Source organism: Tamandua tetradactyla, chromosome 11 (genome assembly GCF_023851605.1).
Source record: "Tamandua tetradactyla isolate mTamTet1 chromosome 11, mTamTet1.pri, whole genome shotgun sequence".
Taxonomy (NCBI): Eukaryota; Metazoa; Chordata; class Mammalia; order Pilosa; family Myrmecophagidae; genus Tamandua; species Tamandua tetradactyla.
The window spans coordinates 30072841-30098206 of record NC_135337.1 but is presented as its reverse complement, the minus strand read 5'-3'; the positions used below and the strand labels follow the sequence as shown (position 1 = coordinate 30098206).

General features: G+C 41.6%; 1 protein-coding gene across 1 annotated transcript in view; it reads right to left on the bottom strand.

Moving 5' to 3' along the window:
- The window catches only part of BCAR3 (BCAR3 adaptor protein, NSP family member), a 218767-nt gene that overhangs the window by 187086 nt on the left and 6315 nt on the right, over positions 1 to 25366 (bottom strand). Inside the window, exon 2 of the mRNA XM_077120230.1 lies at positions 21220 to 21320. The gene's annotated coding sequence lies outside the window, so the exon portion shown is untranslated. The remainder of the gene's footprint in view (positions 1 to 21219; positions 21321 to 25366) is intronic.

Sequence of the window (25366 nt, the reverse complement as noted above, 5' to 3'; positions counted from 1 at the left end):
GGGGTCTCTTTCCCTTTCTGATGAATTTGGTAGTTAGCTTTCCCAAATCTTCAAAGTATATTGTTGGAATTCTGATTGGTATTGTATTGAATCTATAGATCAACTTGGGGAGAACCGACATTTTAACTCTATTTAGCCTTTCTATCCATGAGCAGGGAAAGTCTTTCCACTTATTTATGTATCCTTTGATTTATTTTAGCAACGTTATGTAGTTTTCTGTGTACAAGTCCTTTACATCTGTAGTTAAGTTCATTCCTAAGTACTTGATTCTTTAAGTTGCTATTTTGAATGGAATATTTTCCTTAACTGACTCCTCAGATTAGGTCATTGCTTGTGTGTAGAAATGTTACTGATTTTTGCACATTAATTTTATATCCTGCCACATTGCCTAATTTGCGTATTAGCTCAAGTAACTTTGCTGTAGATCTCAGGATCTTCCAAGTATAGTATCATATCATCTGCAAATAATGAGAGTTTTATTTCTTCCTTTCCAATTTGGATGCCTTTTATTCCTTTTTCCTGCCTGATTGCTCTAGCTAGAACTTCTAGCACACTGTTGAATAATAGTGGTGACAGTGGGCATCCTTGTCTTGTACCTGATCTTAGGGGGAAAGCTTTCAGTCTCTCTCCATTTAGTACAATGCTGACTACTGGTTTTTCATATATTTTCTTTATCATATTAAGGTAGTTACCTTTGATTCCTATCTTTTGGAGTGTTTTTATCAGAAAAGGATGCTGAATTTTGTCAAATGCTTTTTCAGCATTAATCGAGATGATCATGTGATTTTTCCCTTTCGATTTGTTAATGTGCTATATTACATTAATTGATTTTCTTGTGTTGAATCATCCTTGCATCCCTGGATAAACCGCCTTGGTCATGGTGTACATACAATTCTTTTAAGGTGCTGTTGGATTCAGTTTGCTAATATTTTATTGAGAATTTTTGCATCTAAATTCATTAGGGAGATTGGCCTGTAGTTTTCCTTTCTTATAGCATCTTTACCCGGTTTTGGTATTAAAATGATATTAGCTTCATAAAATGAGTTAGGTAGAGTTCCTTTTTCCTCAATTTTTTTGAAAAGTCTGAGCAGGACTGGTGTTAATTATTTCTCTTTGGAATGTTTGATAAAATTCCCCTGTGAAGCTCCCTGGCCCTGAGCTTTTCTTTGTAGGAAGACTTTTGATGACTGATTGGATCTCTTTACTTGTGACTGGTTTGTTGAGATCTTCTATTTCTTCCTGAGTCAGTGTAGCTTGTTTGTGCGTCTCCAGGAATTTGTCCATTTCATCTAAATTGTCTAGTTTGTTGGTGTATATTTGTTCATAATATCCACTTATATTTCTTTCATTACTTCAGGCTCTGTGGTAATATACCCCTTCTCATTTCTGATTTTGTTTATTTGTATCCTCTCTCATTTTTCTTTTGTCAGACTTGCTAGTGGCCCATCAATTTTATTGATTTTTTCAAAGAACCAACTTTTGGTTTTATTGATTCTTTCTATTGTTCTTTTATTCTCCCATTCATTTATCTCTGATTTAATCTTTGTCATTTCTCTTCTATTTGCTTTGGGGTTAGTTTGCTATTCTTTCTCAAGTGCCTCCAGGTTTGTTGTTAGGTCCTCAAATTTGCTCTTTCTTGTTATTTAATATGGGCATTTAGGGCAATAAATTTTCCTCTCAGCACAGCCTTTGCTGCATCCCGTAATTTATGATACGTTGTATTCTCATTTTCATTCATCTCCAGATAGCTACTGATTTCTCTAGCAATTTCTTCTTTGACCCACTCGTTGTTTAAGAGTGTGTTATTTAATCTCCATATATTAGTGAATGATCTCATTCTTTGGTGGTTATTGAGATACAGCTTCATCCCATTGTGATCAGAGAAAGAGCTTTGAATAATTTCAATGTTTTTAAATTTATAAAGACCGTTTTGTGACCCCTGCATGTGATCTATCCTGGAGAATGTTCCATGAGCACTAGAGAAGAATGTTTAGCCTTCTGCTTTGGGGTGCAATGACCTGTATATGTCTATTAGGTCTAACTCATTTATCAAGTTACTTAACTACTCTATTTCCTGTTGATCTTCTGTCTGGTTGTTCCATCTATAGAGGAGATGGTGTACTGAAGTCTGCTACTATTATTGCTGAGACATCTATTGCTCCCTTCAGTTTTGCCAATGTCGGTCTCATATACTTTGGAGCTCCTTGACTGGGAGCATAAACACTTATGATTGTTGTATCTTCTTGATGAATAGTCCCTTTAATTAGTATATAGTGTCCTTCTTTGTGTCTTATGATGTCTTTACATTTAAAGTCTGTTTTGTCTGATATTAGTATAGCTACTCCTGCTCTCTTTTGGTTACAACTTGTGTGGAAAATCTTTTTCCATCCTTTCACTTTCAATCTATTTGTATCCTTTTGCCTAAAATGAGTCTCTTGTAAGCAGCATATAGCTGGATTATATTTCTTAATCCATTCTGCAACTTGCATCTTTTAATTGGTAACTTTAGTCCATTAACATTCAAAGTTATTACTGAAAAGGCATTTCTTGATTCCACCATCTTATGTTTTTAATTTTATTTGTCAGATCTATATTCTTTTCCCTCTTTCTCGTTGTATTCTTTAAATTACCCTTAGTGGTACTCTTCAATTCTGTGCCCTTCTCCAGACCTCCCTTTCCTGTCTTTTTTTTTTCAGCCAGCAGAGCTCCTTTTAGTATTTCTTGTAGGCCTTATCTCTTGTTCACAAATTCTTTCAGGACTTCTTTGTTGTGAAAACTTTAATCTCTCCCTCAATTTTGAGGATTTTTTTCTTTGCATGGGCAGGCTCTGGGAATTGAACCTGGGTCTCCAGCACAGCAGGTGAGAATCTGCCACTGAGCCACCATTGCCCGCCCCTGAGCCACCGTTGGCCGCCTTCTCCCTCAATTTTGAAGGACTTTCTCTTTCAGGATCTTGAATATATCATGCCACTGCCTTCTCACCTCTAGGGTGCTAGTTGAGTAGTCTGAACTCAGTCTTATTTGGTCTTTTTATATGTAGTAGATTGTTTTTCTCTTACCGCTTTTGGGATTTTCTGCTTCTCTTCAACATTTGACAGACTGATTAGTATGTGCCTTGGGGAAGGTCTATTTGAATTTATTCTGTTTGAAGTTATTTGGGCTTCTTTGACTTGTATATTTATGTCCTTTATGAGGGTTGGGAAATTTTCCCGCATTATAACCTCAACTACTCCTCCTATCCCTTTAATTCTCTCTTCTCCTTCTGGGACACAAATAATTCTTATATTTGTGCACTTTGTTTTGTCTATCATTTCCCTCTGTTCCAATTCAATTTTTTCCATCTTCTTTGCCATTTGCTATTCAGAATCTTTGACGTCAATTATCCTGTCCTTTATATCACTTATTCTTTCTTCTGTCCCTTCAAATCTGGTGTTGTTTGCCTCTAGTATTCTTTTTATTTGATTAATCTCTGTGATATCTGCTATTTTTCTATTTATTCTTTTAAATTCATCTTTATGTTCTTCTACTCTCTTCTTCATCTCCTTTATGTTATTTGCCATCCCATTTATTTTACTAAGTAGAGTCGTATTAACATCTTTGATTAGTTGTTCCAATGTCTGTGTCTCCTCTAGTGTTTTAATTTGCTCATTAGGCAGGACTATATCTGTCTGCATTGTGATATTCTTAGTGAGCTTCTGCTGCCTTCATGGCATGTAAATATATTGATTGATTTACTTTGGGAATTGATTTCTTTCAGTAGTCTAAGGCCGTATGTTTACAGGATGGTTGTACAGCAGGGAGCAGGGCACAGGGAGCAGGAGGTAGTGCTCGGGAGGTGTGCAGGAGAGGTGGGTTAGGCAGCACCTGGGGTGGGGGGGTGGGGCAAGTATGTGCACTGGGGGCTGGTGGGGCAGGGGCACCTGGAACACAGGGAATGCAAGCTGGTGATGGGGCTTGGGAGCAGAGGGTGTGGGGTGAATCACTGGTCACAGGGCTGTGCTGGTGAGGGTAGCAAGCCCAAGGAATACAGCCTGGTTTACTTCCTAGTCCTGGGCTCCCATCTGTGCACTCCCGTGGGCTCTGCACCAGATTCCAGCTTTCTGCTGCTCAGTTTCTCGGCCTCAGGCACTTAAGTCTGAATAGAATAGTCATCCCCGTAGTGGGGACCACAGGCATGAAAAGCTGCCAGATGCCACAGAGCTTTCACCACCAAATAAATCTTTAATGAGATCAGCTAGTCCTTCACTCAAGAAAGGCTGATGACATTCAGGGTTTCTGTCTCAACTGGAAATGCACATGACAAACATGGTAGTATCTGCTAGCTTTCTCTCCAGTTTTCTTATTTCATGAAGCTCCCCAGGGGATGTTTTCCTTGTTCATCTCCAAAGGTCTCTGGCTGCCTGGGCTCCAGTAGTTCTCCTGGCTATCTCATCATTCTCTCTTTCCCTTAATTCTTGAAGAGAAATGATAGAGGCTGAAGTGGGAAGGGAGCGCCATTTGGGAGAACTTGTAGGGTAGTTATGGGGCCAAGGGGAGACATGAAGCTCCAACTGAAACTCATAAAGGTGTAGAGCATGTATTTTATGTTTGGGCGTACTTGTTAATTAGTAACTTGCTTTCTTTATTTTATTCAATATTTAAAGGTATCTTAAGACTTCCACTTAAAACTGCCAGCTCACTAGCTCTTAAAACAAAATGGTAAATGTAAGAATATTCCTTTGGACTTGTAGCAGACAGTAAATTCCAACTGAGGGATAAGGAAAAGCTTCATGAAGGAGATGTCATCTGGCCTGAATATGGTATAATAAATTGATTTCAGCCAATTAGAAAGGGGAGGAAGATATAAACCGTTTTCTAGTTGTTGTTATTTGTGACCTGATACTTCCCAGAAAGACTGAATCCACAAAAGATGAGGGGAGAGCTTGTGCAAAGGCACTGAGGTGAGATAGTGTAAGGAGGGAGGACAAGGTGTGAGGAATAATGTGGTACAGGGTTGCAACAGTACATTGGGGAAAGAGCAGTAATCTGGCATCAGGCTTGAATCCTGGCTCTTCCATATCTAGCTGTGGCCTTAGATAAGTTACTTCATATCTCTGAGCTTCAATTTCCTCATTTATAAAATGGAAACAATGACAACTCCATCAGAGCATTGTCATGACAATCAAATGAAGTGAAATGAGGTATATATAAAGTCCTTATATGATGACTGACATAAAGTAAATGCTCAAAAGATGGTACTTCTGATTATTTTATTAAAATATCCTCTCATTTAACAAGGATCAAAAGTGCATTTGAAGAGATGCCAGTTGAGTATAGTGTTCATTGGTGTCCCTCTCTTTCTCCTCTGCTCCCTATAAAATCGTTTAAGCAAAAGGAAAATCTCTGAATAAACCATACCTTTCTCAACCCGTGGAAGGTCCAGATGGGGTCCCCCAGTTTACAAGTGATTAATGCTATATGTTGTATGGGTATGCCCCTTTCCATCTCCTTTCTCAATGCTGAAGAAATTTAAAAGTAATAATATAATATATATCAACAAAATATTTTTTAAAAAGCAATAAATAAGTCTCTGTATTTAAACTTTCAACTCTGAAATGAAGATATAGTCAGATTAATCAGCTAAGTGCTGGTGATAAATGCCGAATTGCAGCAGGGAAATACTTGAGATTTTTAGATGGAAAATCAACAAGTGTTTAACGATGCTCATGTTGACAGTTAATCTTGAGGGGTAGAGATTCTCTGATCTCTCTTGTTGGAAGAGTTGGTTCTCATGCTGTGTGAAAACTGGGAATGTTCATTTACAGTTTGTTTAAATTTGAGTTTATAATTTTCCTGGGTACCTCTATTTATTTATTTATTTATTAAACATAATATACAAACACAAACATTCCTAGCATATGATCATTCCATTCTTGATATATAATCAATAACTCACAATATCGTCACATAGTTATATATTCATCTTCATGATCATTTCTTAGAACATTTGCATCAATTCAGGAAAAAAAAAACAAAAAAATTCAACATACCATACATACCCCTTACCCCTCCCTTTCATTGATCACTAGCATTTCAATGTGCTAAATTTATTTTAACATTTGTTCCCCCTATTATCCTGGGTACCTTTTATGTTGTGGAACAGACTCAGGTTTTCAGTGTAGTTCTCGGTCAAAAAAGGAATTGTAGTTTGTGAAGCTCTCACAGAAACGAGGTAGTGGCTGCCAGCCAATGGCTCAATTTCTCAATTTCTCAGGAAGGCCTCTGCTTCTCCCACCTTCTCCCCCAACTTCCACAGGGTTCTTGGATTTTCTGGGCTGCCTGAGGCCATAGCTCTGTGTATGTGCAACTACCCTCCCACTTCATGTCTCTGGGCGAGGGCTTCCTTTGGAGTCTTTCAAGAAAGGTATCAGAAAAAAATGATAGGAGTTGAGGTTGTGAGATGTCATAGAAAGAGCATGGACTCTGGAGACCCAATATCATCTTCCCTTGCTGTGTGTCCTTGATTACAAGTCTCCACTTCAGAGTCTTTTCTTCATTGGTGTAAGGAGATTCGTGCTCCTCTTGCAGGGCTGCGGATGCCTTGGCCCATACTAGTACATGGTAGATGGGGTCCTCCCTTCATGCCCTGGGATCCTTGGATGGCTGTGCCCTTCACACAGCCTGTCACTTAACTAGACCGCAGTGCCCAAAGGGAACCAAAGTCAGGGCAGAAGCTTAGGGAGCTGCCTGTAGCTCTTACCTCCTCCATGGGCCAAGAACACAAAATTCTTAGCTGCTCCCCACTCCCGCCTCCATTAAAGGAACTCAGAATCACTTTTGTTAAAAACAAATGAATAACAGGAACAAGGAACAAGGAAAAGGAGCGAAAGGGAACATGACCCCAACCAATACCATATGCACTGGTTCTTTAGCTTCTCTTTCATCCTTTTCTCCCTTAGGAAAAGAAAGAATGAAGATGCAACCTGGAATCCCCAGTGCTCGCATGCCTTTCCCTGTGCTCTTGGGGTTCCCACCTGCCCTGCCATGAGTCTGCTGGGTTGAGGGGTGGAGACGCTGGAGAGGATGCCCAGCCAGGTGCTGTAAGGGGATGTGTCAAGGCATTGGGCAGCTAAATGAGCCAAAGCCCACTCCATGGGTGCTGCTGACTGAAGCAATGCTGACCCCTCAGTGCTGTGCTCAGGTAGCTGTCAGGCAGCTTCCAAGGCAGCCCTGGGTGCCTTGGAAGCTCAGGGATGCCTCAGGCTGGAAAAATTTCATAGGCATTTAGGTGGGGCAGGAAGGAAGGGTAGGGAAGTCTCTTCTTAAGCCAGCATAGCAGAGGCCAGCAATGCAGGAGAGCCATGGTTACTTACTCAGCTCCTGCCATGCCCTGGAGTCCAGAAAAAGACTGGGCCCCTTATTTAGCATCTAGAGCCCGCTGGGAAGAAAGGTGACTGAAATATGGTTGAAGCATGGTTGGCACATGTTGTTCCGTCTGCCTGGAAAGTCTAACTCCACTTTCTCTGCCCAGAAGAATCCTAGCACCCTTTAAGATTTAACTCAAATGTCCCCTCCCTTAGGAAGCCCTCTTTGTCTGCCTGTAGGAAGCGTTCCTCTATAAGAGTACACATGGTCTCATATTGTGAGTCTCCCTTTAATGACACTGAACTCTAAGTAGCCATCCTGGGCCCAGGGACCGAGAGACACCAGGAACAAAGTAAATGTTGCTGGGTATAATGGAGAGTGCTTAAGGTAAGTCTTCTCTGTGTGCTCCAAGGAGGAACTCTGCTCACCAAACCCATTCTTCTTTTGGTTTCCTGATGGATTGAACACATCTCTCCCCGAGTCCAGTGCGAGCTGTTTTTCCTGAGCCCTTGAGCCCTGTTACCACTCACCTCCTGAGAGGCAGGATGGTAAAGCAGGAAGGTGAGCAGCATCTGGAGCAAGGAATCCTTGGGTTCTTATTCTGTCTTCACCACCTACTAGCTGTGTGGCCTGGGGAGTTTAGAAGATAACGTGGGTCCCTACCTCGGCCTCTTGTTGTGAGGACCAAAGGAATTTACTACATGCCTGAGTACAAAGAAAAGTGTCTGACATGTAACAAACATTAGATAATTCTTACCAGCTATTCTTCTTCCCCAGATCACAGAAGCAGAGCTCCGGGCCATCTCAGGGACTATCCTGAATGCATTTGTGGACAAAGGGCGTGCTGGCAACTGGCCATCGCTGCTGTTCCCCACAGGCTCAGGCCAGGACTGGTGGAGGGGGGAGTGGTAGCCTAGGGCAGTGGGGAAGGAAAGGCTGGCAGGGATGGAGGTGAGGTGTGGGGCATGGGGGGGGGTGACCCGGGCCCCTAGGCCCTGATCCCGGGCACTTGTCAGCCTCCCACACCCTGGCTTGGGACTCCAAGTGAGGGTCTGCCTGACTCTCAGGCCTGCTCTCTGTTTTTGGCTTCCTGGCCTTTGCCACTGTCCTCAGGGACAGACTATTTTAAGTAGCAGTCAAAATAAAACTGAGATTAACCCAGAATTCTTGGCAGTCAAACAATACCACAATTATGTGCCTTTTAACTTCAGAAATCAGGCAGCTGAAGCTGAGCCGCCGGGGTCTGCGGGGAGCTTTGAGGAGAAGGAGGCCAGCGTCGGTCACCTTCGCACACCCTCAGCGGCCGGCAGCCCACAGAGACCTGCCACCACCTGGGGCCACGGTTCCTTCTGGAGCGCGGTGCACTGTCGGAACAACACCACCACTCGCTTTTGTCCTAGATGCCAGCAGGTTAAGGGTGACGCTGTTTTCTATATCATAAATCCTTCTTGCAGAAGTCCTGGTGCCGGGCACTGGTGGGCCGTAAGGAACAGAAGAGGCTTGTGTTCCAGGGCTGGCTTTTCAGAGCAGGAAATCACCCGCAGGAATGTGCTCAGGCTCTGATGACCGAGAAGGGCCGCAGACCCTCCAGCCCGGGAAACAGGCCCCTTCCTCTTCGCCCGCAGCCCAGGGGGAGGGGAGGGAATTAGTCACACACCAGAGCTACAGGATTAGGCCTCTGAGATGAAAACCCACTACTCAACCCAGAAAGGGGGCAGGGGGGTGGAGAACAGGAGATTCAGAACGAAGGGGCTGAGAGATGTCAACAAAGGTCACCGCCTGAAGAACAGAAGCCGTGATTGGAGACTTGGGCAGACCTCTAAGCTCCCAGGCCAAACCTTAAAACGCCTAAAAGAGAGAAGGGAACCATCGGCAGTAGCTCCGGGGGCAGCCCAGAGGTGTGGCTGGTAAAATGCATTTTCTCCCCAAATGCTGACATGGGTCTGAGAACAATGTTCTTCTGGAAACACAATGCTCCTAGAGGGAGTGCTAAGGTATTAGTCAGGGATAGTTGACTTTGCCAGGGCGGTTTGAAATAGTAAAAACCGCCCAGTGCCCTCTTGCAGAGCAGCCCAGTTGGCACGGAGGCAAACAGACACCTCTGGTGGAGCCAGACCTTCTCTGTTTCTTCAGGGAAAGGCATGCAGCAAGGCAGGGAGGGAGGTGTATGAAGGTTCCCTGCACCTCCCCACCAGGAATGCAAGTGCATTTCACTGTTCACTACCCTTAGGGATTTTGCTTCCTTTAGGCCTTTGGAAGCCTTTCATTTGCACCCCTCCCCCACCCCAGGCCTAGTTTTTTTCCCCCCACGCTCTCTGGGAGGAGTGCATATCTTTAAGGATGGGTTCTGATTTCCTGCTTGGTTTCAGTTTCTTTGATTTTTTTTTTTCCTCTAAAACCTAGTCTTACCCTGCCACAACACAGCCTTGGGAGGCTGTTTTTGGGGACTGGACAAAATGCATCTCAGAGCCGGGCCTTGAGTTTGGTCTAGGAGGCAGGAAAAGGGGATAGGGGGCGAGTGAAAACTGATGTAGGAGGCAAGGAGTTTTAATATGTGGGACTAGAATGTGGGGTCCCCAGCCGCTTTCCCTTGTGATGGGTTATCACGCCAGAAGTGCCACACTGCTCTTTATTTCCTGCCACTCTGCTCTTTCTTTCTTTAAGTCTAGTGTGGTCTTTAATTAGGAGGAGACAGCAATTGATCACACACCAGTGAGAAAGAAAAGCCCTAGGCCACCTCCCCTTGAGGACCGCATGGCAGTACCTTTGTCCCTGCCAACCTGGAAGAAATGGACTGGCTCTATGTCCAGAGGGGAAGGACCTTTGGACAAGCAGGTTGGGTGGCAAATAAAGTAATTCCTGAGGTCTGGGAACTGATCCCATGGGTTAAGACTGTGCTTGGAGGAAGCCAAAGTGAAAACAAAAGAAGCCCCCAGAGGGGAGCAGAGGCCCCCTGAGTTAAGATGCTGGACTGCTGGTGGCTGGGGCTCCACGTGCAGCCTTCAGGGCTGGGGACATTTATAAAGAAGGGGCATGCCATCACACTGTTCCAGTTGTGGGTGGATTTCCCACAGGCTGCTTCCATTCCTGGCCTAAGGCACCTTTCCAGGGCTGCCTGGAACATTGCCTTTGGGGAGAATACACACATGAGCCCTTATTCATTGGATGATTTAGTAACTTCCAAGAGACAAAGCCTCATCCAAATTGTTATGTAGGCAGCATCCATGGAGGTAAAAACAAAACAAAACAAAAACTACCTTAAATTCTTTTTGGTACAAGGGAGTGTATCAGCCTATCACATTTCAAAAAATGCCTGGTTACTGTCAGCCCAGTGAGGCTCCACCAACAAGGGCAACAGTTTACCCAGTCTGAGCAACCCCAAGTCCCCCACTGCCACCCAGCTGGGCATCAGAGAACTAACACCCCTCCTCTGAAAGGCCCTTTTTTGTGGGTCTTTTGCTTCTTTGGGATAAATCTTAGGAGAGAGAGAGCTGCATGAGGGGGGTGACAGAAATGGTGATGAAATGTCCCGTCAGCATCCCGAACCCCACACAGTACCTCTCTTTCCCCTGACCTACCATCTCCCCATGCCCCCCACCACAAACACCTCTGAGAGAAGTTAGCCCCCTAAGCTGTTACTAGCTGATACCCCAGGAAGCAACTCACTGAAGGGTCCAAGGGAACAGAGAAATGAGGAAGATGTGATGAGGTACACTTTGCTTAAATCCCATCCCTCAGAGCCTCCCATCTGACACCCCACTTATTCTTTTTTTTTAAATTTTTTTATTAATTAAAAAAAATTACAAGAAAGAAACACAAACATTCCCAATATGTGATCATTCCATTCTACATATATAATCAGTAATTCACAATATCATCACATAGCTACAGATTCAGCATCATGATCATTTCTTAGAACATTTGCATCAATGCAGAAAAAGAAACAAAAAGACAACAGAAAAACAGAACGAAAACAGAAAAAAAAAACCATACACACCATACCCCTTACTCCTCCCTTTCATTGATCACTAGCATTTCAAACTAAATTTGTTTTAACATTTGTTTCCCCCTATTATTTATTTTTATTCCATATGTTCTACTCATCTGTTGACAAGGTAGATAAAAGGAGCATAAGACACAAGGTTTTCACAATCACACAGTCACACTGTGAAAGCTACACCATTATACAGTCATCATCAAGAAACATGGCTACTGGAACACAGCTCTATATTTTCAGGCAGTTCCCTCCAGCCTCTCCATTTCCTTTTAGATAACAAGGTGATATCTACTTAATGCATAAGAATAACCTCCAGGATAACCTCTCGACTCTGGAGTCTCTCAGCCATTGACACTTTGTCTCATTTCACTTATACCCCTTTGATCAAGAAGGTTTTCTCAATCCCTTGGTGCTGAGTCCCAGCTCATTCCAGGATCTCTTGTCCCACGTTGCCAGGAAGGTCCACACCCCTGGGAGTCATGTCCCATGTAGACAGGGGGAGGGTGGTGAATTTGCTTGTTGTGTTGGCTGGAGAGAGAGGCCACATCTGAGCAACAAAAGAGGCTCTCTTGGGGGTGACTCTTAGGCCTAATTTTAAGTAGGCTTGACCTATCCTTTGTGGGGTTAAGTTTCATATGAACAAACCCCAAGACTGGGGGCTCAGCCTATAGCTTTGGTTGTCCATACTGCTTGTGAGAATATCAAGAGTTCAACTTGGGGAGGTTGAATTTTCCCCTGTTCTCACCATTCCTCAAAGGGGACTTTGCAAATACTTTTCCATTCACTGATCAAATCACTCTGGGATTCATTGAGGGTATCACTCTGGACAAACCAACAAAATCTCATGTCTTACCCAAGGTTCCATGTACTTATGTTGTTCAACCAAGCTATCTACTTAAGTTATATTAGGAAATGCACTAGTCAAAATATAAATTTTGTAACAAATAAACATTTTTTTCTTTAGTCTCACACATAAGTTGAAATTTTAAAATATTAATTACCATCTATTTTCAGCACCCCGCAGTAATGACATTCCTTTGTTCTTCCTCATGCAAAAATATTTTTTAAATTTGTACATTTAGTCACTGTCATTATACACTCTAGGCAATTCTAGATTATACCATCTCAATCTTTGTTGTCTATCTTTCTTTTTGATTTCATTTGTGCCCCCAGCCCTCCTCCCTCTATCATTCTCACATTCAGCTTCATTCAGTGTTTTAACATAGTTGTATTACAGTTAGGTAGTATTGTGCTGTCCATTTCTGAGATTTTACATTCAGTCCTGTTGCACAATCTGTATCCCTTCAGCTCCAATTACCCAATATCTTACCCTATTTCTATCTCCTGATGGTCTCTGTTACCAACAAAATTCTCCAAGTTTATTCACTAATGAATTTTGTATCAGTGAGACCATACAGTATTTGTCCTTTTGTTTCTGGCTAATCTCACTCAGCATAATGTCCTTAAGGTCCATCCATGTTGTTACATACTTCATAACTGTATTCTGTCTTACAGCTGCATAATATTCCATCGTATGTATATACCACAGTTTGTTTAGCCACCTGTCTGTTAATGGACATTTTGGCTGTTTCCATCTCTTGGAAATTGTAAATAATGCTGCTATAAACATTGGTGTGCAAATGTCCATTTGTGTCCTTGCCCTCATGTCCTTTGAGTAGAGACAGCATATAGATGGGTCCCGTTCCCTAATCCATTCTGCCAGTCCATGTCCCCCAATTGGGAAGCTTAATCCATCAACGTCAGTGTTTTTACTGCCCGGGCTTTTTGCCTTTTGACTTTTATATGTCCTCCTAATTTTCCTTCTTTTTGCCTTTACTCATGGTCTTCCTTTCTACACTCTTCTCCACACCTCTCTCTTCTGCCTTCGTATCTGTCTCTAGTGTTCCCTTTAGTATTTGTTGCAGAGCTGGTCTCTTGGTCACAAATTCTCTCAGTGATTTTTTGTCTGAAAATGTTTTCATTTCTCCCTCATTTTTGAAGGACAATTTTGCGGATATAGAATTCTTGGCTGACAGTTTTTTCTTTTAATAATTTAAATATATCATCCCACTGTCTTCTTGCTTCCATGGTTTCTGTTGAGAAATCTACACATTGTCTTATTGGGCTTCCCTTGTATGTGATGGATTGCTTTTCTCTTGCTGCTTTCAAGATTCTCTCTTTCTCTTTGACCTCTGACATTCTGATTAGTAAATGTCTTGGAGTATATCTATCTGGATCTATTCTCTTTGGGGTACATTGCACTTCTTGGATCTGAAATTTTAAGTCCTTCATAAGAGTTGGGAAATTTTCAGTGATAATTTCCTCCATTAGTTTTTCTCCTCCTTTTCCCTTCTCTTCTCCTTCTGGGACACCCACAACACGTATATTCATGCGCTTCATATTGTCTTTCTATTCCCTGAGTCCCTGCTTATATTTTTCCATTTTTTCCCCTATATTTTCCTTTTCTTGCCAGATTTCAGATGTTCCATCCTTCAGTTCAGAAATCCTGTGTTCTGTCTCTCGAAATCTACCATTATAGGTTTCCATTGTTTTTTTCATCTCTTCTACCGTGCCTTTCATTCCCATAAGTTCTGTGATTTGTTTTTTCAGACTTTCCATTTCTTCTTTTTGTTCATTCCTTGCCTTCTTTATATCCTCCCTCAATTCATTGATTTGGTATTTGATGAGGTTTTCCATGTCTGTTTGTATATTCTGAATTAAATGTTTCAGCTCCTGTATCTCATTTGAATTGTTGGTTTGGTTTGTTCCTTTGACTGGGCCATACCTTCAATTTTCCTAGTGTGATTTGTTATTTTTTGCTGGTGTCTAGGCATGTAATTACCTTAATTAGTACCCCACTTATTCTTGCCCAGCTTTTTCTTACTGTTCTCCCCCATAGCACACTCTGCCTTCCAACACACTATGCAGTTTACCTATATGTTTATGTCTATCTCCCTCTCCAATCTATGCCCAAAAGGCAGGTATCTTGGTCTCTTTATTCACTGTTACATTCCAAGCACATAAAATAAGTCTTGGCTCCTAGTAGGCACTCAAACATATGGATTGAGTGAATGATTTAATGTAGGATGTAGATGCATTCACATAAAAGTAGATGTGGATTATAAGGTTAAGCCTAAAAAATTAAGCAGAGTAGGGCCTGTAACAGTTTTAATATGGTCCAGCCTGCCTTGTACTTCCTTTACTTACTTCTGCCCTGGGCCTATAACTGGTTTGATTTCCTTTATTCCACTTTAGTGGACAGTTCCATCTTTGACGACTAGCTCTTTCCTCTCCTCCCCTCCAGTCCACCTGTCCTGTCCGGTAACTTGAGTTCAAATAGGACTGATGCTTACAGCCAGGGCTAGCTTCATGGGAATATATCCTGTGCAGCTGCATAGGCTCTACACCCAAAGGCCTTCTCCTTGGTTTATTGCTTTGTTAGTGTCATCTTGAAATTCTTAATAATATATTTTTGGGGACTATTCAATCCCTGGTTCTGTGGGTATGGACATATTTGAAAATAGGACCTTTGAAGATATTATTAGTTAAGGTGTACCCAAACTGAAGGAGGGTGGGCCTTAAAATGATCTGGCTGAAGTCTTTATAAGCAAAGGAAATTGGACAGGGGAAACCAATGGAGAGCAACCAGAAGCTGGAAGCCAACCAGAAGCTGGAAAAGAAAGGAGAAGACAGAGCTATGTGCACTGTCATGTGATGGAAAAGTCAAGGAATTGCAAGGTCACTGGCCAGCCAGAAAATACCAACCCCAAGAGGAAGCAAGCAGTCTAGTCTCTGAAATTGTGAGCCAGTAAATTACTGTTGTTAAGCTAACCCACTGTATTGTGTTCATTTTAGCAGCTAGGAAACTAAAACACTTATCTTTGAACTTGTGTTTTGTAAGTGTAGTCTGATGGGACAATGGAAGATGTGCACAAACAGAGGAGATACGTACAATATGTGTGCTCACTGTTCCTTAATGTCTCATTCATTTCCAGGGTTAGTGATGCCCCATCAGCACAGAATTTCTGTGGACCCACAATGTGTGGGAGGTCAGTGAGACTCAAAGTGAGTACAAGGCTAGTGTGTCACATCTACAAATGAGTAAGCAACAGTGCTGACAATACCAAGGGCTAGTACTTTCCATTTAAACCAGAACTTACTTCCAACGCAGAAGGCGGTGTCATGTTCTGAAAAACACAAATGACCAAGTATGGTGGCTTGGTGCTATGTACCCCAGAAAAATATGTTCTTAAATTGAATCCATTCCTGTGGGTGTGAACCCATTGTAAATAAGACCTTTTGATGAGGTTAGTTCAGTTAAGTGCGACCTTAATCCTATTACAAAAGGCCTTTTGAGTTAAGTAGGGATTCATTTTTTTTCCTTACCCATCATCAACTATCTCATTATCACTTATTAACTAGCCTCATCCTAGAACTGAGAATTAGGATTTGAGGGATGATTTTAATTATGGAGTCATTATGTAGATATTCCTTTTTTTTTTCTGGTATATTGGAGTAGATAGAGGGAAATACCTGAAATCTCTAAATTGTAATCCAGCTGCCTTTATCTCTGATAATGCTTGTATAGCCTTTATCTTTTGCCCCTGTGATTGTAAACACCTTGTGACCAATCTTCATCTGTACCCAGTTATCCAGTTTTTCAACCTTAGAGTCTTATAATTACTAAAGGTAGCCCCTGATGTTTATGAATAAAGGGTCAGCCCAGAACTAACCCACCCCAAGTTCAAAGTTATTTGATAACCGAGACTGGATCTAACCAAAGTGGGCCTGCCTGACATACATAGTAGACTTTAACCTACAAGAAATATCTCATTTCCACCATTTTCTTACATATGTTCTGTGACTAAGCATGTAATCAATCTGTGCATACTCAATAATTAGATCACCTCTACTTTCATCAGCTGGGGCCACTGTGCGGCCCATCCTTTTCTCTAATAAAACTATCAGAATTACTGCAGTTCGAGACAGATTTTGGGCCAATAGGCCATCTGTTCTCCTACTATGTGCCTAGTAATAAACTCTCTTTTTGAAATCCGGTGTCTCAGGAATTGGTTATTGAGCACGTCGGGCAAAAGAATCCATGGCCTTTAGTAACAGTCTTTTTCCTAGAGATTTTCAATACTACATCTGTCTTATATCAAGACTCCACATATTTGTGGGTCTGTTTCTGGGCTCTCTATTGTGTTCCCTTCATCAATTTTTCCAACCTCGCATCAATATCATTTTTTTAAATGAGGTTTTTTTTTTTTTTTTTTTTTTGCATGGGTAGGCACCGGGAATCGAACCTGGGTCTCCAGCATGGCAGATGAGAATTCTGCCACTGAGCCACCATCACACCACCCATCACCCATTGATACCATTTTGTCTTAATTACTATAGCTTTATCCCAGGACAAACTCTGGGACCTGTCCTGTAACTACTTGTTGAAGAGTGCTTTGAAAACTATTGCTTTTTTCTTTCTTTAATTTGTATATATGTTATATTATACAATAATAAAAAGTTTAAAATAAGAAATAAAAATGATTATTATGGATTTATGTTAAGTGTTGATATCTAGTAGGGCAATTGCCTCTTCAGTATGCTTTTTCTGTAGAGGTTCTTGGTTATTCTTGACACTTACTATCCCATCTAAATTTTAGAATCTTTTCAAATACCTAAAAAAATTCTTTTGGAATTTTGATGGGAATTGCATTGACTCTGTAGATCAATTTAGTGAGACTTGATATCTTTATGGTAATGCGTTTTCCTGTCAGTAAACACAGATTATCTCATTATTTTTAAAATCTTATTTAGTATCTTTTAATAAAGCTATAATTTTCTCTACATAGTTCTCGTATTTTTGATCATCATTTGGATTGTGTCTTACAATCAAAAGCATCTTTCAATAATAATTGATGGTCCCTTATCTTTCTTAGGGTGCATAAAATAATGGTGTATATTATCACTGATGGTGTTTTAGATGCAATAAAATACAGCACTTCTGCTGCTTTACAGATGGCACCATTTTTTAAAAAACTAAATTGACTGTCTCTGTAGGTGGTGACTAGAAATACAACTGATTTTTGTATATTGATTTTGTAAACACCAATCTTGCAAAACTCTTTTTTTCCCTAATAATTTATAATCTGCTGCTTGCTCCTTTTATTAACTTTGGTACATGGTGGCTTTGTTTCTTTGTATGTTTGATGATCTTTGTGAGCAAATGTTTACTTGATCTTAACTTATGGGAATCCTATGAGCCTAAACTGGAGGTACATACTTTCAAAACTAATTTGCATTTCCTTCTGCCTAGATCTAATCTGGGACTATTTTTAGCTTCTTATGAAGGCACAGAGTTAAACATGGCAGCCTCATCTTGCTACTAGCCCAAGGCTTATAGTACCAGGCATGGCCTCTATATTGGCTCTTAGCCCCAGGGCTTTCCCTCTTGATTGTTTCCTGTTTTGCCTAGGTCTGGTTTCAACTCCCAGCTTTTAGAGAGAAAATGCTGGGAGAGAACTTAGACATTAACCATACTTCTTATAAGCCCAGCATTGCATTAAAAATCATGCTTTACTCAAGAATTCGGGATCCAGTGGTTTTGTGATGGTAGGGTCCTTCAGCATATCAGCTGTCACCGGAGCGCAGGTATATTTCATTCAATCCAGATTACATACACACTCCAGGCCAAACCACCAAGTTAAAAATACTACTATTACAAAAATAATACATGTTCACTGTACAACATTTAGATTAAACAAAAAAGCACAAAGAAGAAAATTTAAATCACCTATAAATCCCATGCTCACTCTGGGATATAATTGCTTTAATGTTTTGGTGTAGACCTGACATAGGTCCACCTCCCCAGAAATTAGATCTGCAACAGAAATTTGCGTGCAGGCGATGTATTGGGGAGCACTCTTGGAAATAATACCTGCAAGGCTGTAAAGGAAGTGGAATTGTGCAAAAGGGGAAATTGAGCTGTGATGCAGTTATAACAGGGGCTTTAGCCTACTCCACAGGGAACCCTGAAGCTGGAATGGCCTTTCAGAGTTGTCTCAAACTGGGGCTAGGGAGCCAAACCTTGGCACCTCTGCATGACAGTCACTGGATGTGGCAAGCCCCATAGGAGAGGGTTTAATCTTGGGTGTGGCAACTTCAGAGGAGGGCAACGCCTGGAGACATCTCCCCATAAGCCCTCAGCAGGCACCATTCCCAGCATCTGGGGAATTGAGAGCCTTAGTCCTGAAATGGGGAGCTGGGGAAGCACCAGCCTTCACTGAAATACTCTTCCAGATTTTTCTATGCTTCACTCTAATACACAATTTCACTCTCAGTATTTAATTTGTGAAACATTTCACTTTATGCTTGTTTATACATAAATTTAGCAGAATATTAAAAGTATAAACCTATCCACAACATCAGTCAAGTTTATGCATCAAATTCTACAGTACAGGCTCATTTTAAGAAAGAAAATAGAACTATTCCATATGACTAAATTATCTTGTGACTTTTTCCAGGAAACAGAGTTTTCTTTCTATATATACCTCTCACAGTTCCAGACATACTGGTCTTCTCTCAGTTCCTCCAGCTGTCTCTCTTGACAATAGTTTGTTTTTAATAACATGCTGTTCTCTCTGCCTGGTGATCTTTTTGCCCCATTACTCTCCACCACCACCCACCAGGAGTAGGTTAACTCCTACTCATCCTTTAGAGAGGATCACATTCACACACACACACACACACACACACTTAACTCCCCGAAGCACCCTGAACTTCCCCTTTTAATCCTCATCACACTTATAATTGCTTCTTCATGGGCTCCTGGAACCAAAATGACAGTGGACATGGAGAGATTTGATGAACTGAAAGTAATCCTGCCCTGTAGTTGTTGACAGCCCTTCTGCAATGGCTGGGGACCAGCCTGAGTCTTATTTATCTCAATTTGCCTCTAACACCTGGCAAAGTGTTATGCCTTTGTGGACATTTGCTAAACGTTTTTGAATGTATCAGTGATTTTACATGGTGGTTACATTTTTATATACATATATCCTGCACCCTGCATGTTCAAACCATTCCCCTAACACCAAGGAGCTGAAAACTCCAGGCTATGGCCCCATGACATGCTCTACTTGGGGTCTATGACAACAGCTCTGCAAAATCCATGCATCTAGTACCACTGACCTACTGGTAAGTGTCAAAAGGAATTTCTGGCTTGTTTCTACATATCTCTGGGATCTCCCATACAGAACAATTCCAAATAATATATGTAGATTCTGCCTTCTCTGGGGACACCTGGCAAATACTACCCAGCCAGGTGAACAAGATTCACATCCTCAGTTAGAAGTCATGTTGATAGCATTGGTATGAGAGGATGAGAATGCATTTCACCTCTGTGGTCTCCTGGCTTCAAAGCCCATAACTCCAGGCTAATCATGAGAAAAACCTTAGATAAATCCAAATTGAGGGACATTCTACAAATTACCTGGCCAGTGCATTGCAAAACTGTCAAGGTCAGCAAAACTGTCAAGGTCAGCAAAACAGGGAAAGCCTGAGAAACTCAGACCAGAGGAGAAGGCTAAGGGGACATGGCACTGTCATGTGGTACGCTGGAGGGGGTCCTGGAACAGGAAGAGGACATGAGGGAAAAATTAAATCTGAATAAAGTGCATGGCATTTAGTTATTAGTAATGTGCCGTGTTGGTTTCTTATTTGTGACAGATGTTCCAAGGTAATGTAAAATATTAACAATAGGGGAAACTAGGCAAGGGGTATATGGGAACTCTCTGTACTCTATTTGCAACTTTTCTGTTTTAAAACATAAATTTCCTCTAGGAGAAGCACAACAACCATTCTATGCCAGGGGAAAGCCACTGGACCTGCTCAATCGTTTGATCAACCTATTTGATTACAGAGATGGTGGGTTAGGAAAGGAAGGATGTGCAAGCTCAGGGGCTCTGCTACAAAAACATGTTCTAAATGGGATCAAAACATCAGGCGGAAGCCTGGGTCTTATATAAATAAATAGCAATTATTAAAATAAAATATCAATTCAGGTGCCACCTGAATCCAAACTGTTCTCTCTTCCCTTGACACAGTGCATGGTTGAAAGATTCCAAAAGGAGGTTCAAAGCCCCACATTCCACAACTTCTCTAGCTCCGGTCAAGTCTCAACAGCATTAACATCCAGCATTTCCTCACAAACACTCCTATTCAGAACTGACTAATGCCCCAGGCCCCAGAGGAGCCCAGTCAAAGCCTCAAAGCCAAAGAGTACAAGTAGCAGGGGTGGGAGGCTCAGAGACATCCTCCCTCCACACCCTCCCCCCTCAATCTGGGCAAAGAGAAGGAAGACAGGGACAGCTCTGGACCCCAATACAGGGCCCCTGGGGCAAGGCTCAGAGCCGGCCTGGCAGGCAAAGCTTGTGGAATAAGAGCAAGCTTCCTCAGCAGGTGACTTTTTCCTAGCATCAACAGGTTTGGGAAAGTCTCTACTTCCAGGGAAATTGAGAAAGAGAAAAGGGAAAGAAAACAAAATAGCATATTTAGGGAAAAGAAAGAGGTCCACAGAACTGGCATCACAATGTTGGAGCCAAAACGAGCAGGGCCAGAGCACAGGATAGGGTCCTTGGGGATACAGGTGTTCCTAGGCAATAGTGCCCACAGCTAGAGAACGCTCAGTAAGGCCAATGAAACCGCCATGACGGAAAAATCAGCATTAACAATGGGGAAGCGGTAAGCAGAGAACCAAAAGGAAAAGGACTGAAAAAGAAGATCTGATTTGAGTAACCTGAGCATTTTAAAACAACTCCAGCAGCTGTGATGGAGTTAGAATGCCATTTCTAAGCCAAGGCCTATGACAGCTAGGCTGCCCTCACCTTCAGGCAGGATCACTGTCCATGGCTCCCTACTGCCTTCTCCTGTCCCCTGGGGGACCTCCACTGTCCTTTAGCCTTGCTGCCAGGTCCAAAACCTTGAACTGCAAAAAAAAAAAAAAAAAAAAAAAAAGAAAGAAAAGAAAGAAACTGAGAGGAAATCCACAGGTCTCTTTGCCTCCCCATCTCCATCTGGCTTCTCCTTTGGGACAGCAACTTCAGAATCCCCTGATACTGACCGGGTCCTGCCAAATGGGGCCCTCTCCCCTTCTTAACCAGCAGGAGTAATCATTTCAAGACCCATGTCAGCCAAACACAAACAAAAGCTGCAAAGGAGAAGTGTCTGCACTACATTCAAAGCCCTCTATTAGTGAGTTAGTGTCTAAGGTCCTTGCAAAGCAGCCAAACAAAATACAAAATTGAGACAAGTGCGACACTGTACCCAGCCTTCTATCAGAAAGGAGTTCGTGAATGTGGATTCGTAGTAGACTCCAGGTCCAGGATGCTTCTAAAAAGACCCTGGTGAATGAGTACTCTTCCCTACTCCTTCCCCAAGAAGGGTGGCTCCTACCCCCAAGAAGGGTGGCTCCTACCCAGGCTGTAAGTGGGCTGAAACTCCATATTGTTGGAAGATTTGATCCTACTCAAATCTGTGAAGCCAAGTTCCCAGGAACTGCAGCCACATCAAACCATGAGAGCCACAGGAAGTACCCAAAGGCTTAACATTTTGGAGTTAGAGGAGGTCTTGGTTTTATCACCCACCTCCCAACATTACAGACAGTATGGGCAAGACAGTCAAGAAGGGGTTAAGGACAAAACATCCCCTTGGAGACAGGAACAGGAGCACAGCCTCCTGGTAAGGTGGTGAAGATAAATAAACCTCACCTTCCTTTCAAGGAGCTTTGAGCTCCTCAGATGAAAGCCACAGAGTAAACACAGGGCAGGACCCTCTCCTCCACCCAGTGACCTCAGCTTAGCTGGGGGGTGCGTGCACGTGTGGGACTGTGGACTAGATTAACTTCTCGGCCCAGCACCACCCGGTGGCACCCCGTACTTCCCTCTGTGACCACCTTCCACTTGTGATCAGCTGTTCAAGGTTTGGTTCCATAACTGGGATTGTAAGCTCCCTGAGGGCAGGGGCTGTGTCTATCTTATCCGCCACTGGGTTTCCCCAGCACCAGCACAGTACTAGGAGCATAGTAGGGACTCAGTAAATCTTTGTGGATGAAACAAAAGCAATGTGAATTCCAGGCCCTACTGGCCTGTGGATCCCAGTCTTGGGCGCCTGCTCTGGCTTGGTTAGAGCTGGCCAGGACCTGGCCAAGGTGGGTTTGAGGCCTCGGTGTCCAATGCTGAAAGCTGAGATACAACCTTCTGCAGAAATGTTCTTTCATGTTCTTTTGTGCTGAAGTACATGCCTGAAGGCTGAATTGTAGGGTTATCCTCCTGATCTGACTTCCCAGATAAGGCTCCTATTCCTCTCCCAGCTGTCACATGCACACCACTCAAAGCTGTGAGCTCTGTCACGGAGGCAACACAGGGCCATTTGGAAATCTTCACAGGCATCAGGCTCTTTTGCTTTTGGAGAACAAATCCCATATCAAAAAGAACTGAATTGTACTTTCATGGCACAGGAAATATAATATACTTCACCATGTAAGACTTCAGTTCTGATACAATTGACTACTGGGCATCATATTATATTTTATAGATTTTTTTAAGAGACCTGGGTTCTATTCTTCGCCCATGCACCCCAAAAAAATAAAAAATAAATTCATTAAAATTTACTTTTATTCATAACAAGATAGACTTTGACACTGAACTTCTTTCAGCAGGAGGTCATTGATGGCATTTTTTTCCCCAGTGATTTTATGTTTTCATTTCAAAGAAAAATGCATCCTAGCCATTCAGTTCTTTTTATGTGAATAAATTTTGGTGAATTTAAGAATCGTAGGAGGATGGATACATGATTTAAAGCTGCAAAAATGATGTAATCTCTGTTCAGAAATTGTTAAATTGTAATGCTCTTTTATCATTTTTGAATCCAGGTCAGTGTTTATTTTGAATTATGTTCTAGTTATTTAAAGTTTGAAAGTTCTTTGCAATTAGGGAACACACAGCCTCGCAAAATAAAAAGTGGTTGTGATCGCAAACAAACAAGCAAAAAAATTTACTTTTAGAGGGGTTGTAGATTTATAGAAAACTAACTCAGAAAGTGCAGAGTTCCCATATACAGCACATGTATAAATAGTTTTCCTTATTTTATCATTTTGCATCAGTGTGGTACATCAGTCACAATGATGAACAAATATTATTAAAATTATATTGGATTAAGGGTCACTCTGTTTTGTACAGTTCTTGGGTTGTTTATTTAAAAATATTTATTGTAGTAACATTTATACAACATAAAATTTCCCACTTTAACCACAGTCAAGTATACAATCCAGTGGTATTGATTACATTCACAACACGCTACCATCACCACTATCCTTAAGCAAAAGATTTTTTTCCTAATTTGTTTTTTGTATTATCAAACCAAAACCACATACAAACATGAACATTCTTAACATACAAGCATTCTGTGTACGATGTACAATCAATGGCTCACAATACCATCACATAGTAGTATATTCATCACCATGATCATTTTTTAGAACATTTGTATCATTCCAGAAAAAGAAATAAAAAGAAAAAACTCACACATACCATACCCCTTACCCCTCCCTCTCACTGACCACTAGTATTTCCATCTACTCAAGAGATTTTAACCTTTCTTCCCCCTATTTTTTTCTATACCCCTTACCATTCCCTTTCATTGTTCACTAGTATTTCAATCTACTCAATTTATTTTAACATTTGTTCCCCCTATTATTATTTATTTTTAATCCATATGTTTTACTCATCTGTCAATATTGTAGATAAAAGGAATATCAGACATAGGTTTTCACAATCACAGTCAGTCACATTACAAAAGCTATGTAATTATCATTACACAATCATCTTCAAGAAACGTGGCTACTGGAACACAGCTCTATAGTTTCTGGCACTTCCCTCTAGCCTCTCTAATACACATTAAACTAAAAAGGGGATATCTATAAAATGTGTAAGAATAACCTCCAGGATAACCTCTCGACTCTGTTTGAAATCTCTCAGCCACTGACACTTTATATTGTCTCATTTCTCTCTTCCCTGTTTCAGTGAAAAAGATTTTCTCAATCCCCTTATGCTAAATCTCAGGTCATTCTAGGATTTCTGTCCCACCTTGCCAGGGAGGTTTACACCCCTGGGAGTCATGTTCCACGAGAGATGGGGAGGACAGCGAGTTCGCTTGCCATGTTGGCTAAGAGAAAGATAGGCCACATCTGAGCAACAAAAGAGGTTTTCTGTGGGGTGACTCTTAGTCCTAATTTTAAGTAGGCTTAGTCTATCCTTTGTGGGGAAAAGTTTCATAGGAACAACCCCCAAGATTGAGAGCTTGGCCTATTGATTTGGTTCTCCCCACTGCTTGTGAGAATATCAGGAGTTCTCCAAATGGGGAAGTTGAACTTTCCCCCTTTCTCACCATTCCCCCAAGGGGACTTTGCTAATACTTTTTAATTCACTGTTCAAATCACTCTGGCATTTACTGGATTATCACTCTGGATATACCTACAAAATCTCATGCCCTATTCAAGGCTCCATGTACTTATCATGTTCCATTCAACTGTCCTTATAAGTTATAGAAAATGCACTAGTCAAAATATAAATTTTGTACCAAATAAACATTTTTTCTTTAGTCCAACACATAAGTTAAAGTTTCAAAATATGAATTACCATCTATTTTCAACACCCTGCAATATTGACAGTCCTTTGTTCTTTCTCATGCAAAAACATTTTTAAATTTGTACATTTAGTCACTATCATTGTACACTCTAGGCGTTCCTAGATTATAACATCTCAGTCTTTTATAGTCTATCTTTCTTTCTGGTTTCATTTGGGCCCCTAGCCCTCCTCCCTCTATCATTCTCACATTCAGCTTCATTCAGCATTCTAAGAGAATTGTATTACAAGTTAGGTAGTATTGTGCTATCCATTTCTGAATTTTTACAATCAGTCCTGTTGCACAATCTGTACTCCTTCAGCTCCAATTACCCAAAATCTACCTTATTTC